The sequence below is a fragment of the Amblyomma maculatum genome, chromosome 4 (assembly GCF_055883805.1).
Source record: "Amblyomma maculatum isolate TAMU_Amacu chromosome 4, ASM5588380v1, whole genome shotgun sequence".
NCBI classification, from domain to species: Eukaryota; Metazoa; Arthropoda; class Arachnida; order Ixodida; family Ixodidae; genus Amblyomma; species Amblyomma maculatum.
Window position 1 is genome coordinate 183,367,189 of NC_139347.1, and position 13,097 is coordinate 183,380,285.

General features: G+C 48.9%; 1 pseudogene; it reads left to right on the plus strand.

Annotated features, from left to right (window-relative positions):
* Positions 1–434: 434 nt before the first annotated feature.
* Positions 435–3,719, plus strand: LOC146193794 (uncharacterized; annotated as a pseudogene).
* The last annotated feature ends 9,378 nt before the right edge of the window (positions 3,720–13,097 follow it).

Sequence of the window (13,097 nt, forward strand, 5' to 3'; positions counted from 1 at the left end):
GTGCTGTGATTACGCAGTGAAATCTCGCATATTCAGAGGTTTTTAAGTATTTTTTTATATGAATTGTTTTGTTTTGCGAGACCTACGTGTAAATGTTTGAAACTCGTGAAATTATTTATGTTTCACAAAGAAAATAGTTTCAGCCGAACAGGAAGCAGAGATGAGGACATTTATGTTTGCATAATTTTAATTGGTTGATCATTATATGCACTATTCCTTCTCCCCACTTCTATGAAATCGTTCACTAAGCCAGCTACTGCTGCCAAATTTGTGTCTGTTTCAGATTGCATTGGACATGGAAAACTATTGGAATTTTCCAAATTGCATTGGAAGCCTTGACGGCAAGCATGTAAACATCGAATGCCCGAATAACTCTGGGTCAAGAAACATAAACTACAAAAAAACTTTCAGTGTTGTCCTTTTGGCCTGCTGTGATGCACATTACAGGTAAAGTTATTACCTGCACTTTGTTTCAACTTATTTCTAGCCATGTACAGCTCAGTGTTTTGCTCTTTTGGTTGTAGCAACGGTAAACGTTAATGTCAAAGCTGACTGAATGCCGTAAGAAATGCAGCAGCAGACAATGAGCATCTGCAGAGAAATATTTTACGACGGAGCGCTATAAAAACAGTCCTAGACACGTTCTGATAGCATGCCTTTAATATTTTTAGCAACATCTGAGTAAAATATTCTCCTATAGTGGCGTCATTTATTTTGGAGATGTTTAATCTAGTCTTTCTCACCCGCTATTATAGCACTCATTATTAGTTTACTGATTTCCTTCTCTTATGACATTTGTTTCAGATTCACATATGTGGATCTTTGCCACTATGGTGGTGTAGGGGACTCAGGAATATTTTTACGTTCAGATGTGCTGAAAGATCGCACCAACAACTGGTGTGGTGTTCCAGCCCCCACCACTGTCGGGTCGGCAGGTGACATTCCCTACGTTATTGTAGGTGATGAAGCCTTCCCTTTGAAGACATTCCTCATGCGTCCCTATGCCCGTCGTGGTGAGCCTGTTTATGAATAGCATTATGCATTTTATAGCCAGTAATTTCCTGATGCTCACTAAAGTTGCTCTTGTTGCCCAGGAGGTAATTCTGTTATTTGTTTTCCATTTTAGAGCAAATATCTGGGTGAAGTACCCTAGTCGAATGGGACCAAAGAGCATTATGCTCATTTAAACAGACACTTTAGCTTGTGATCTTTGAAGTCCACATTAAAATCTATTTTTTTTTTGTCACAGTAACCAGCCACATATTTTTTCTCAAAAGCAACGGTACTTGCAGTATTCAAACTCGGTTTTTTAAGTCAAATATAGAATGCAAGCCATCCTTAGTGACATGACGCGTTTTGTAATGCGCCATCTAGAGCAGTAATCCTCAGTAATCTGCGATTTGCTGATGACATTGCCTTGCTAAGCAACTCGGGGTATGAACTGCAAATAATGATTGATGACCTAGACAGGAAAAGTAGAAAGGTAGGCTTGAAAATCAATATGCAGAAGACTAAGGTAATGTTCAACAGCCTCGGAAGGAACAGCAGTTTACATTAGGTAGCGAAGTACTGGAAGTAGTAGGCGAATATGTCTACTTAGGACAGGTATAGTAACCGCAGATCCGGACCATGAAAAAGAAATAACAAGAAGAATAAGATTGGGATGGAGCGCATTTGGCAAGCACTCGCAGATTATGACTAGCAGCTTACCGGTATCGCTAAAGAGGAAAGTATATAACAGTTGCATCTTACCTGTACTCACATATGGCGCTGAGACGTGGAGGCTAACCAAGAGCGTTCTACTTAAGTTGAGGACAACCCAGAGGGCTATGGAACGAAAAATGGTATGGGTATAACATTAAGATATAGGAAACGTGCAGAGTGGGTCAGAGCAATAACTCAAGTTACCAACATTCTAGTTGGAATTAAGAAGAAATGGACATGGTCAGGACATGTAGTGCGAAGAGAGGATAACCGATGGTCGCTGAGGGTAACAAACTAGATTCCAAGGGAAGGAAAGCGTAGCAGGGGGCGGCAGAAAGTTATGTGGGCGGATGAGATTAAGAAGTTCGCAGGGGTCAAGTGGATGCAGCTGGCACAGAACCGGGTTAAGTGGAGAATATGGCAGAGGCCTTCGCCCTGTAGTGGGTATAGTCAGGCTGATGATGATGATCTAGAGCAGTAAGCATTTAGTCAAATACAGCCATTATCCACTTTATTTTTCATTGTTCCTTTATGTTGTAGTGCTAAAATTTAAAATGATTTAATGTGGCAAGTTGCTTTCAATTAATATGCCTCATGCTTTCATTTACAGACCTGTAGAAGCACAGATTAAGCCCATCTGGACGTGAGGAGTACCAGCAGAGAGCTACTTTTAATTATCGTTTAAGCCGGGCTCGTCGGGTCATTGAAAGTTCGTTAGGAATTATGGCGGCAAGATGGCGAGTATTAAGGAGGCCCTTTAGAGCATCAGAGGAAATGACGGAAAATATCTGCAAGGCATGTGTTGTGCTGCATAACTTCATGATGTCGGAGAGCGCATTGGCACGATCTGCCTACAGCCCACCTGGCTATGCCGACAGTGAGGATTGGCAGGGAAATGAGACTGCTGGCTTATGGAGGACAGACGGCAATGACCTTCCAGGACTTAGAGGAATAAGTAGACAAGGCTGCCACTCTGCAAGGTAAATAGGGAAAGCCTATGTCAATCAACATTTTTATGCAGTGTATCTTGAGCTACTCCGATGTTGTGTTGCAGGTCTGCTATGGATGTGCGTGACAGACTTGCACAATATTTTGTCACGGATGGCAAAGTTCAATGGCAAGAAAGGATTGTCAACCGTGGAGGACGGAAGGTAAAACAAGCAGGATAATGCTGTATATGCTCTAAAAGATATTCTTTAAAATTAATGCAGGCATGATACTCTTGAATTCAAACAATTGTTAGCTTTATTTCCCTTCAATAATAAAAATATAAAATAATTGGTTCACAGGAGGGGAAGGGCGCAGTATCTGTCACACTTGCTCTGTGGACACCTGAACCGCGCCGTAAGGGAAGGGATGAGGGTGGGAGTGAAAGTGGAAAGAGAGAAAGGGAAGCCGTAGTGGAGGGCTACGGAATAATTTCGTCCACCTGGGGATCTTTAACGTGCGCTGACATCGCACAGCACACGGACGCCACTTCGTTTCGCCTCCATCGAAACGCAGCCACCGTGGTCGGGTTCGAACCCGGGAACTCCGGACAGTGGTCGGACGTCTTACCACTGCACCACCCCGGCGGGGCTTATTTCCCTTCAAAATTCCAGACTTTCTTGCTCGGCTTCGTACAAAATTTTAGATATCTTAAATATAGCTTCCGATCGCTGCCTTGGTGTTAGAGCACGAAGCTTCGCAGTGACTAAGCGGCGTCACTGTCGTCACATTCTTGTTCATTCTTTTGTAAAAACAAAAGAATGCTAGCAAGACTGCCAGCTAGCCAGTTATGCTAGCAAGACTGCCAGCACATCTGTCAAGGCTCGCCTTGATGCAGTCTTCAAAAGTGTCCTCTGACCTTTTCTTCCTTCTGCAAAATGATGAAAACTGCATTGTTTCACACCATTTTTTTAATCTTTTATCTTAGGAAGTATGACACTTGCAAGTACATACCGTGAAGGTGGCCCACCTGAAGGTGTTCCTTTGGACAGCCTTGAGAAGAAGAAGCACAAAAAGTTAATAAATGACTACATGACAAAGTTTGCTTGCTTGCTTGTCTACCTGGCTGGGGGTGTGTATCGCCCAAGTAGCTCAGTCTCAGCTGGTGCAGGGCTAAGAGGCGGCGGCCCCCAGTTTTGAGCCGTTGTAGGGCTACTAGACCCTGGAACCCTAGCTTGGGCAGGTGCCGGGCTGCGTGACAAACAATGCATTTCCAAACTTTCTGATATATATCAATTACTGCAGGCAGTTCCTGCTAATGTCAGTAAAAAGGCTGGTAGATGCTTACCTGCTGTCGTCGTCATCCGAGTTGACAACTGTGTCGTCATACCTGGATTGCATAAAATGTCAGTTCACTGAACTCACGGCATGATATGACTTATATATGGATGTGTCTACTTACAATGCGAGAAGTTGTGCCTCTGCAGGGCTCTGGCTGCTTGTATCAGCACTGCATCAAATAATTGTATTGAAATATGACATTCCTTGTACTCTCCATGTACCAACACTACTTGAAAACATACTGAGAAGCACAAATGTATGGTTTATCTTTGTAAGGTACAAAAACGTCGAAATCTGTAGTGTGTTGTGTATAGCACAGTACACACTTGCTTATTGAGTGTGTACTTACATTCCCAGAAGCTCCATGTCCGGAGAGCTCTGTCTTGTGTCAGTACTGCATGAAATAAGCCCACTGAAGATTGAAATGCCCTCTCACCTTGCCTCAACACTGCTTAAAATACAATCAGAAGCTTGACATTATTGCATACGTTTGCCAGCCAAACATGCCGACAATACTGCTACCTTTCTGGGGTAGCAAACCTGCTGCAACTCAGTTGACTCGGCCCCTGTGATTGTCTGCATAACAGACGCCAAACAAGAACATTTTGGTGCTCAGGCATACAAGCATGCATGCAGATCACAGCTGCAGATCATAACTATACATACCCGGTTTTCTTTCGTATGTTTGCCGTGATCCTGAGGTGCAAAAAAAAAAAGAAACATGTTTACAGCACTGTCAGTGAGGCAATATGCTTAATTCTTCTAACTCTCCGAGGCGTAAACGTTCAAACGACGCGAAATGAGGACATGGAATTTGCAATATTTCTCGGGAGATATCAAAGAATGTTTTAAACTCGCGCCTCGCAATAGCAATGTGCCGCAAGCACAAATGGAGCCGGAGACTGCTAAGTATGGCCTGCCACTAGCGCAGCCTGGTCGGACCCAAATCTAACTAACTTTTCAATGATATTGAGGCTAAGCACGCGTTTCGAAAGTGCGAACGAAAAGGTGTGCATGAAAAGAAGCGGTACGAGTTGTTGAGAAAGAATTATGGCGCTGAAAAAGTTCCGAGTAGGGCAAGCAAAGAAGGAAACATACATCACTGCTGCAGCTTCCCACTGCGAAAATGGTAGCGGAACCTCTTTTGGAGCACTGTGGCTACGTGCCAAGTCAGAAAAATATTCACACTGAAAAGGCAAAACATAGCGGCAAAGGTGTCAGTATACTAACCTGCTGGCGTAGTGCGGCGTGCTTCGCAGCATGCCGTCAATCAGGGGGAAAAGCGGCCACTTTTTCGCGCCGTTGTCGCCGTTGCCGGGTGCCCGACATGTGGCGTCAATGCCGCTGACTATCTTCAGCCAACGGTCCCTTGCATTTCTAAATTTTGCGGACGCCTGGGAAGCTGCAGAAAATGTTTTTCTCATGGCTTTAAGCAGTATCCCACACTTGGGACACACCATTTACGCGGATGATATCACGGTTTGGACCACATACGGCTCGGATGGAGACATAGAATCTACACTTCAAGAAGCGGCCACAGCTATATCTACCCACACGGAAAAAATTGGCCTTGAATGCTCCCCGACAAAGTCAGCACTCTTTCTACTCCGGCCGCGGCGTGTTCCTACCGCCCCCATAACAATTTATTTGCACGATACTCCCATACCACAAACCCCCAACCTCCGCATTCTTGGTATGAACTTACAGGACACGGGGAAAAACGACCTTACCCTGAAGGCACTAAAACAGTCTACTTACTCCGTCATCCATCTTTTGAGAAGGGTTTCACACTCACGAGCCGGCCTAGATGAAGCTGACAATTTAAAGGTACTACATGCCTTTGTGCTCAGTCGTATTCTTTACACCTCTCCTTACCTGAACCTCTCCTGTGCAGACAAAGATAAAATCAACGCCTTAATCCGCATGGCTACCAAAGCAGCGCTCAACCTACCGAAGACCACTAGCACGGACAGGCTCTTAAAACTAGGAATGCACAACAATATACAAGAACTTATAGAGGCACATCGGTACACACAGTACCTTCGGTTGGCTGGCACGCAAACAGGACGACATATACTGGACACTCTCGGCATTCGCATACCCGCACATGCTGAAGAGTTAAACCCTCTCCCTCAGGCCGTGCATTCAGCGCTTATCCTCAAACCTCTTCCTAAGAACGTCCACCCAGAACACCATCAATCCCGCCGCGTCGCGCGAGCCAAAGCTCTCCATAAACACTATGGGACTGCAGAGGATGTCCGCTGGGTGGACGCCGCATGTGGTTCAGACCGTTCGGTAGCCGTGGCCTACAATCCAGCAGCCCCCCCACTCACTCACTTCATAGACCCTCCCTGTAACTCGGAAGAAGCAGAGGAAGTGGCTATAGCCTTAGCAATCGCCCAAACAGATGCGGCTTACATACTTAGCGACTCCAAAACAGCCATACTTAACTTTGCCCGCGGACGCGTCCATCCTCCCGCGTGGCAAATATTGAGAATGTGCACCCTGAATTCTGACAGGCGTATTGAGCTTATATGGGTGCCGGCTCACTCTGGCAATCCCGGAAATGAGGCCGCCGATAACATAGCCCGAGGACTTATTAGCCGGGCAAATGGCGACCCATGCCGGGACTTCTCGAGGGAGCGGGCACATACATTTTCTGAGCTCACTCAGCAAGCACGCCTTGCCCGTCGACTCTACTCCCCTCCCCACTCCCAGCTGTCGCACTCCCAACAAATCCTCTGGAGGCGTCTTCAAACCCGAACGCTTCTCACCCCTCAACGCCTATCCTACTACCGACCCGTTTCCCCTGAGTGCACTCTCTGTGGAGAGTTGCACGCCACCTTGGACCACATTCTTTTCGGCTGCCCTGCCGATCCTCCCCCGCAGGGACAGCCCGCCATCGGATCATGGGAGGAATGGGAGGCCCTCCTTACGTCGCAGGACCTGGACATACAACGTCGCTGTGTGGACCGGGGTGCCAGTGCCATGGCCCTACGTGACCTGGACACATGCACGTAATGTGAGGGCCGTGCGGTGGCCCTGGGCCCTTGAAGGGTCCGAACTCGCTCGTTTAATAAAGTTTTTTCCTCCTCCTCCTCCTCATGCTGACAGACACTTGTATCGACAACAGATACTAGACACTCCACAACGAAATAAACTTACCTGTCAGGCCAAACTCCAGTCCGATTAATTCCCATCGGTTGCTTTTTAGATCCGTGTCCTTGTAGTCGCAGTGTGTCTTGTCGTAGAGGAAGCGGTAGGGTCGAATACATTCCAAAAAACGCTCAAATTTCTCAAGCCGCATGTTCATGCTGGAACAGCAACCGCAGCGATGCTCTGGTCGCCCGCGCAGCCGCCGCCGGGAGTCATGAACTTGGACTGACGTCACGGTCTGCGCTCCGCTCCGATTGGCTACTCCGTTCTGCGGGACGGGAAAAATAGCTCCCGACCCCATCGCTCCGCGGAACGTTAAACAAGTTAACCCGCGGGAAAAAGCCGGCTTCTGCGGGAAGCGGCGCGCGGAGAACGTCCAGCGTTGCGCGTTTTCCCGCTAGTGTGAGAGTGCCTTAATGGGGCGATCATCCAAAGCAACGGTTATGGGGGCGCTGGGAGGGTTACGGGTGGTGGGGCGAAGGATGAGGAGCTCGGATGTCTCTGGGGAGCATGAGAGTCCTATGATTCGTGCGTGTTCTTGTGTTAATGTGGCGGCGCTTTGTAGTGTGCCTTCTATGTCACCATCACTGCCGTGGGTGGTCCACAACGTTAAGTCTGCGGCATAGAGGGTGTGCCGGAGGTGTGGTATCGGGGTGAGTTTGCGGGCGACTGAGATCATTGTCGCGTTGAACAGGAAAGGGGAGAGGACGGAGCCCTGGGGAGTACCGACCTCTTTAAGGGAGTAAGGAGGTGATGTGTATGCGCCAAAGTGGACCTCAGCAGTGCGGTTGTTAAGGAAAGCTCCGATATAGGTATGCGTACGCACATCCACACCAAGACAGGAGAGGCATGATCGCGGTGTGCTCAACTCGATCAAATGCTTTAGATAAATCCAAAGTCAGGACGGCCTTTGTATGGCCCGGGATAGCCGGGTCAGAAATGTCGGTGGTGAGCTGCAGTATGCAATCCTGCGCGGACAAACGGGGGCGGAAGCCGACCATGCTGTGGGGGTAGAGTGAGTGCTGAGTGAGTTTCGCCAACACGACGCGTTCGAGAAGTTTTCCCAGACACGAAGTGAGGAAGATGGGTTGGAGGTTTGCTAGTGTGAGTGGTTTATTTGGTTTTGGACTAAATATAACTTGGCGTGACGCCAAGATTGGGGGAGGGTGCCTTCCGCCCAGCATTTGTTAAAGTAGTCCGCAATCTGGGTGATCGATTGATCATCCAGGTTGCGAAGCATGGAGTTGGAGATTTTGTCAACACCAGGATCGGAAGAGGTGCGGAGAGTCAGGAGGGCCGCTCGGACCTCAGCTTCCGTAATCTCAACATCGAGAGTAGAATTTGGTTGGTCTGTATAGGCAGGAAGGGGGTCTGATGTGCCGGGTGTTGTATGTGTTTGTTTTAGGTTGTTCAAAAGGACGTCCGGGGTTAAGTCCGTGTTGTGTATGAGTCGAGTGACGTGATGTTGCGTAGCTGTTTTGGACTGTGTAGAGTCGATGAGATGTCGAAGGAGTTGCCAGACTCGCTTGGTGGACAGATTGCCGGCCATGCTGTCACAAACCTGTCCCCAGTTGGACCGGCAGAGCTCCTCTGAATGTTGGGTGATCTGTGACTGCAGTGCGGCCAGCCTCTTTTTCAGCTTGCGGTTAAGTTTGTTGTTTTTCCAGCGCTCTAGGAGGCTGTGAGAAGCCTCCAAGAGGTGGGCGAGTCTAGAGTCTAATGTAGGAGTGTCCTGTGTTGTTTCGATGTGTTGGGTGTGTGTGGAGACATCGGTCATGAGTGAGTTCACCCATTGGTAGATGTCTGGGATGGTTGAATCTAGGTAGTCCATTCGCATTTTGTGGATGGCATGCCAGTTTGTTAGCTTGTGTGTAAGGAATTCCTTACGAGGCTGTGTAAACGGTACCGCGAGAAAGATAAAGTAGTGGTCGCTGCTTAGTGTATTGTGTGTCCTGTTCCAGGTGATGTCCACGAGGTGGCGGCTGAGCGTCAGATCTGTACTGGTGTCCATGCAGACGCTATTGTCGATTTGCGTGGGAGTGTGAAAATTATTGTGCACAGTGAGACCGAGCCCACGTACCAGGGACCAGAGGCGTTGCACTCGGCTCGAGTTGGCCCGATAGCCCCAAACTGTGTATGCATAATTGAAGTCCCCCCAATGATCAATGGGTGCTTCCCTGCGAGTCGTTGGAGATCTCGCAGGAGCGTTTCCAGTGAGGACATTGGGCGGGAGGGGGGATGGTATATGTTGGCTATAAAAATAGATGGCATAGCGTGTGTGTGGTGTATAATCCCGGTGATGACGCAATGCACGTTTGATGTTATGTCAAGGGTTTGAAATGTGAGCGAGCGGTGTAAGAGGGTAAATGCTCGAGGGGTAAGGGTAGTGTCGGAGTGAACTGAAACATGACTAGGGTGACTAGAGAGTGTGGCGGGTGTATTGGTGTCCTGTAGGAGAAGGATTTGGGGTGTGGGGGTGAAGGTGGGGAGGAGAGGTTGAAGGGAAGCGCGTTTGCCCCGGAAGCTGCGACAGTTCCATTGCAGGAGAGGTAACATGTTGCAATTAAAGGTCTGCCCCGCCATATTGGAGCGTGGGGGGTTTGAAGATTGGGGGTTGGGGAGATACTAAGCTCATTTCCAGTGTCTGGAGCATTCGGGTGAATAATTGTTCCATCTGCTGTTCAAATCGGTTGACGAGCTGATCTATGATGGAGCTAAACTTTGCCTCGAAGCGCGCCTCTATTTCTTGCAATTTGCGGTGAGTTTTCCTTCTAGATTCCTGCGATCATCTTGGGTGATCTGAGGGGATTCTGTTGTGCATTTCTTTTTGGCGGGTGGGGGGTCGGGTTGAGAGGTTGGTTGGCTAGGGACGGGTGATGAGAGGGCTTCTGGGGGATGGGATGAGTGAAGAATGGTAGGAGAGTGTGGGGGAAGGGGTTAAGGGGATAAGGCAGTTTGTGTTGGAAGGGGTGGGGGAGCAGTGGTATAGTGTGGGGGGGAGGGGTTGAGGGGATGAGGCAGTTTGTGTGGGAAGGGGTGGGGGAGCAGCAGTTTGAGAAGGTGCTAGGATCAGGGATGAGAGGCGGCTTACCTCCATCCTTAGGGCCCGTAGCTCCTCGTCTCTGGGATCCGCACGGGATTCGCTGGGTTTCTTGCCCGCAGCTCGGTCGGCCCATGAGATTTCGTGGTACGCAGTAGATGGCTGTGAAGAGTCCTTTCTCAGGTGTGATCGTGATCTTAAGGCACTGGAGCGATCTCTGGCATAGGTTTTCTCGCGTTGCTGTGGAGTGTCCTTGCGGGATGTGCGTGTCGGTTGTCCAGCTTGGGTGACTCGGCGACCACGAGCCTTGCACCCAGCAGTACCCGTCATGTGGGGCCCCTCACAGAGGATGCATACTGGCGTGCACTGGGGTGTGTTCTCTCGGAGGTGTGGAGTGCCGCATTTGGGGCAGTTGCATGTGCGGGGTAGTGTGCAGACATCTGTTCGATGCCCTGGCTGTCTACAGTTAGTGCACGCGTCCATATGGCCTCGGTATGGGGTGCACAGGTGCAAACCTCCTCCATATATAATTTTTTTGGGGACTGGCCCTTGTCGAAAGGTGATAAGAATGGAGGTTGTGTTGCCCATCCTTCTGGCATCCACTATAGGGGCCTGCGGGTGACCAAGTCATGCAGGAGCTCAGTAGGGGTCTCTTTCCAGAATGCATTGCTAATTACCCCACGTACAGATCCGTCGGGGGGAGCACTGTATGCCGCTACTGCATAGCTAGCGGCTTGGAATTCAAGATTTGTTATGGTGACCATAGCTATGGCATCTTCTTGGATGGGCGTGCTCGCCGTGCACGTGTTGTTAGTAGGGTGAATGCGTATGTGTACCTTCTTTGGCGCCTGGAGCTCTGGTGCTGCGATGAGAAGGGTGGACCGTAGTTTGCGAGGGGGGGGGGGCAGGGTGGTGAGTTGGAGGCCTCCTCTGGAGCGGAAAACCACCTTGAAGTCAGTAAGCGGGAGTGGTGGCTGCTGTCGCGACCTTTGGGCCATTAGGCGTGCAGCACGCAGGTTTTCTGGTGTTGGAATCTGGGACGCAGCGGGTGGCAATCCGGCTGTCGAGCTAACGCTCATGGCGGCGTTCGAGCCGACCGTCGCACCAGCATTCACGGTGAGAACGTTTCTTGACGGCGTTGTCTGGCAGTTAGCCCGTCTGGCCGTGACACTCAAAATATGGGTCCAGTCCCGGGGGTCGTAGTTCCGCTGATCTAGGGCTTCACCTGGCACATGCACCTTCATGTTTGCGGCTCCAGGCACAGGCGACGGTCGCAGATCAGAGACGACGGCAGCCGCCGATCGAAGGAGGCAGCAGGCCCGCCTTCACAGCTGCGGCAGCGTGAGGTTCGCCAGACGCAGACGCTTTTCCAGGAAACTGTCGGGGCGATGGGTCGCGTTTTACGGTGAGGGGTGCCGGAGCTTGGTTTAGAAATCACCACACCGGGCCCGCAGCGGTTGATGAACGTCCTCTGTTTGAAGAAGTGTCGGTGCAAAGCACCACCGTAACGTCTTATGCTCTCCCGATGTCGATATGGGCGTGCCGTTAGGGTTAGCGGGCTGGCGCCCGCTTTGCAACTTTCAAGTCTGGTAAAGATCCGAAAAATGTTCCTACCGCTAGAAATATGGCATAAAGGGGATCCAGCACATGATGTCTTCCAGTTCCGAATAAAATGCGGTGGCAAGAAAGCGTTGGTCCGGTGAAATCGGTCAAAATTTGCGGAGCCGAACTAACGCGTGTCTGCCTACGGTCATTCAGTACAGTTCGTGACCCTTCAGGGACACTTTTCGGTTCACTGCGATAAGTTCGTGTGCTGGAACACTTGGTTGTATACCATATTTAGCACCCTCGTAGTAATAGTAGTTCTGGGGAACGTTTCTATGCCCGAGAATACTGAATTTGTTGCAGAAGGGTCCTAAACATGGTATGCAACCAAGTGTTCCAGCACACGAACTTATTTATCGCAGTGAACCGAAAAGTGGCCCTGAAGGCAAAAGATGAAGACCAAGACCGCTGTCTTCTTGAAGGCCTGGACTGCTTGCGGAAGTTCACTCCAAAGCAGTCGCACTTGCGCAGTGATAGTGTCTTTAATGGTGTGGTGTCTTTCTTCAAGAAAAACCACTTGATGCTTTTACAAGCTGATAAGGAGGGCGGGTTTGTCGCTTTATCCCAAGAAAATAATAATCGGAAAGCGCAATTAGCGGTGGAAAAGAACTTTGTCCTTGTCAAGAAAAGTGAAGTAAGGATTAAGACGGAGGTTCGTTGAATTCTGTAAGTTAAACCTAAATGCACTCGCTGCGGACATCGCTAATAGCACAGGTAATCGCCTGAAACCTTTTTTCAGAGCTAAGACGCACAAACCTGAGGTTCCGTTCAGGACCATTGTCAGTGAGCAGGGGTCTTGGCAGATAAACGTTAGCCAGCTCTTGTTAAAGAAACTAAAAAGCCTTTATTTAGACAATCCTTTTCTCACTAAAACGTCAATGCATGTCGCGGAGTTCATTGAGTGCAAGGAGGACATTGGCTTTGGTTTTTCAATAGATATTCAAGACCTTTTTTTATTCGGTGCGCAAAGATCAAATTTTGCTGTCTGCCAAAGAATGTATTGAAAAAAAAAGAACAGCGACGTGCCTTTCCAAAACTTAGCAGGTCTGTCTGTGGATAATTTTTTAGCTTTATTGCAGTTTTATTTGAATTCAACTTTTATTGTTTTTAACGACCAGCCTTTTTGCAACGAAATGGAATCTGCATATGATCATGTCTGGCTCCCATTCTTTGCGACATCTTTTTAGCTATGGTAGATAAGCGCTTGGAGCAGATTTTTAATGCAGAGGGGGGGGGGGGGGGGGGGGTACTGTTTTAAAAGTGCTTAGGTATGTAGATGAGTTTCTAGTTCTTATAAGAAAGCACGACTCCTTCACCTACCCCT